Raw genomic sequence first — 3,651 nt, 5'->3', positions numbered from 1 at the left:
TCCTTTAGAATTTGTTCTTGTTTCATTAATCAGTGCTCGAGGATAATTACATTTGCATTTCCCTTGTTTCATACAGGGTGAATTGACATTTAATTCTCCAAAAGGTCCATGTATCATGTGTTTTGTTACTACGTCAAATAATATAGGATCTTTTTCTGGATCTGGTAATTCAGCTGAAATTATGTTATCATATTGGTCTGCGTGTATTTTATTTTTCAACCATATTAGAATATGTGCGTGTGGTAATCCCCTTTTCTGCCATTCTATGGAATAAACCCATGCTACAACTTCGCCAAATATATTGCTTTTTGTTAATAAGTCCATCAATTTTTTCAATTTACATTTGAATACTCTCGCCACTAAATCATGTCTATCTCTTGCTTGCTGATGGGGTAACAAGTTATCTGTTATTTCAGGCCATTGAGCGTTACAAGTAAATGTCATAAATAAGCAAGGTTAGGTTCCTTTTGTTTGCGCTATACAAAGAGCGTCTTGTGTGTACTCATGCATATGTCTAGGACTGCCTATAAAACTTGCAGGTAAAATGTATTTTTGTCCTATATCTTCAAGGTCTCCATCATTTTCAAATGCGTCTTTTAGATGAATATATTGATCAACCTTGAGTTTTGATTGATTAAATCGTATAAAATGTAAACGCTCATTTTCTATTTTTGCATACATGTCAACGATGAATTGATTAAATAATTGATTATAACGGAGTAAAAAATTTTCCGGGAATTTTCTTATCATTATTCTATATGCATAAAAATCCATTGCTGATACTTTTTTATCTGTATTTAAACCACTTGCTGGATTTATTTGTTTTAATTCAAAGTGATAACCGTCTTCACCCCTCCAAAACATTAACGGATATTGTAAAGCATCATAAGATTTATGAGTATCTTGAACTCTCATATATTCATTACTCCGTTTCTGTAATATAATATCACGTTTTTTGAATTCATTGCCATTCATAACTGCTGCTACTTCGTTTATTGTTGGTAAATTGAAGCATCGTTCGTGTTCTCCTGTAGGTATTTTGTCAGCTTTTAAAACTATTTTACATTCATCTGTTGGCATGTTTTCTAACGCAGATTTGAAGATTTTTATCAACTCATTGTGTTCGTGTAAAATGTGTTGGATTGATTCAATAATATTGGCATTGACATTTGGAATAACATCGCATCTTTGTTTTGATTGAATTTCATTGTCTCCAATGAAATATATTTGTAAATAAGATGATTTATCATCAAGAGGTAGAAGCGACCCTATTCTATGATAAACTTGCCCTTGAATTTTAAAAGTTGTTTGATACCCTGGTTCTTTTTTTCTATCTGCACCAAATGAGGTCATGTTGAAACTTGAATTATATTTTCTAATATTATTTAAGAAGTGTTTTGATTCATTGGAAGTTCCAGACAAATATGAAAGCAATGGTTCTATAGGATTATTCAAAAGTGGTAGTTTTATTTTACCATTCCCACAACATATGCCATTAGGCTCATCTTTAAATTTCAATGCTTGACAGTATTCACATTCAACATTTAAGAGACCAATTGACACGCGAGGATCATCATCGTAAGAAATAGTCGGATCATAATAAAATGCTTCATATTCTAATTTTTTTTTAGCTTTCTTCATTCTTTCTTTGGTGCGTTTACATATTAATTTCATTTGTGTATTATCTTCTTGCGCATTGTCAACATCTTCTGGCATAATGTCCTCATTATTTATTGTTATTGAATTTTTGTGTTTTTTATATTTTTTTGCAATTTGTGATTGTCTTCCGATATTTTTTTTTCGTTTAACCATTTGTGCGTTTAACCGCTTATGTTTTATTCTATTAATTACGAAAAATTATTTAAATGACTTGTTTTAGAGTCATGACACACAAATTGCACAAGTTTGACCATAAAGATATCCAAATTTTGATAAATACTAAACGAATTTCCCTAGTATTTTTTGATACTTTTTAGAATATATACTCACATTGATTAAATGTACAGACTTTTTCTCGGAAAATTTATATCTTGTATAAATTAATGTTCTTCCAGTCTAACAGCCAGATGGTTTGAAGGTTGGATATTATTTATTTATTTATTTATTTATTTGAATTTTTATTCGATCTATGGAAACCGTTTGTTTATAAGCCACTACGAGCATAATAAAAAATACAAATATAATAAAAATATTTAACATGAAGAGAAGTCATGATATTAACAATACCGAAGAACAAAAAAATAAAAAGATTAATAATACAGATGATGATACAATGAAAATAGTATCACTGGTTGCCAATTCAAACGGGTAAGATTTTATTTATTAAATTGTTTATTAAATCTTTAATTACATTGAACTCCAATATTGGGTATTTAGATGGAAAGTTAAAGGGCGAGTTACAAATAAATCCAACGTCCGCATATTTAGAAATGCCAAAGGGGAGAGTAAAGTATTCAATGTAGATTTAATTGATGAAAGTGCTGAAATTCGATGCGTGGCATTTGGCCCGATGGTTGACAAATTTTACGATCAGTTTGAAGTAAATAAAACTAATTATTATGAAAAAATCACCAGCTATTATTTAAATGGATTAACACACATAATATGTAATATATTGATTTTTCAGATTCAAAAAATTTTTTCTATATCAAATGGGATATTAAAAAAAGTGAATACAAATTATAATCGTTTAGGACATGAATTTGAAATATTGTTGAATGAAAAATCTGAAATAAAACAAATAGAAAAAGATATCAGTACAATAAAAAAAAATGGAATTCGAATTCATTAAATTAAAAAATTTAGCTGATGTCAACAAAGATCAAACAATAGGTAATCCGGCGCATAAAGAATATTGAGGTACTAAAAACAATTAATAAAATAAAATTTTAGATATAATTGGAATCATCAAACATATATCGGTAAAGTGCAAACTTCAACAACTGCCAAAGGAGCAATTTTAAAAAGAAAAGAAATTGTGATAATTGACGACACAAAATCCAAGGTAAAAAAATTCAATCTGATAGAATTTTAAAACTAAATGATCTTATTACTTTTAGATATCACTTATATTATGGGATACTCCACAAATTGACAATTTTGAAGGAACTGTCAACGATTCAATAATATTAAAAAATGTTCAAGTATTTGATTACTATGGGGTCAAAAATTTGGGTCACCCTTCAAGAACTTTAATAAATTCCAATATTGAGGAAGCAAAAAGGTAAAATATCCAAAGAAATTGAAATGGGATAAAAAAAAAACTATAGCGAATGGTTTGTGCAGATTAACACAATAGTACGACAAAACAGGAAAAAAACAAAAAGATGATATTTACATTCAAATAAGCAGAGAACAAGAAGAAGGCTACAATTTTGTTAAATTTAATATGATGTATAATAAAGCAAAAAACACTATTATAGGTAAGATTCTCAAGTACTCGAATATGCAAACAGTAAAATAATAATTTTTATTTTTTAGACGTTATTGCCAAAATAGAACAAATTAAGGACACCGAAAACATAACATCCGTACACGGTGATCACTATGAGAAAAAAGAAATAATTCTCATAGATGAAAACAACAGAAAAGTATGATACCACCACTTATATTCTGGTTTTATATTTGTTTTAATTTCGTACTTTTATATCT

The 3,651-nt window shown here is 28.5% G+C and overlaps 1 long non-coding RNA gene across 1 annotated transcript; it reads left to right on the top strand.

The window, feature by feature from the left end:
- The first annotated feature begins 3,170 nt into the window (after window positions 1-3,170).
- LOC115033387 lies at window positions 3,171-3,609 on the top strand. The gene is made up of 3 exons (XR_003838717.1): window positions 3,171-3,223; window positions 3,286-3,422; window positions 3,481-3,609. It is a non-coding gene; the product is annotated as an uncharacterized LOC115033387 (long non-coding RNA).
- Window positions 3,610-3,651: the final 42 nt, after the last annotated feature.

The sequence above is a fragment of the Acyrthosiphon pisum genome, chromosome X, assembly GCF_005508785.2.
Source record: "Acyrthosiphon pisum isolate AL4f chromosome X, pea_aphid_22Mar2018_4r6ur, whole genome shotgun sequence".
Taxonomy (NCBI): Eukaryota; Metazoa; Arthropoda; class Insecta; order Hemiptera; family Aphididae; genus Acyrthosiphon; species Acyrthosiphon pisum.
Note: the sequence above shows the minus strand (reverse complement) of the source record. Positions and strands in the feature narration are given on the sequence as shown.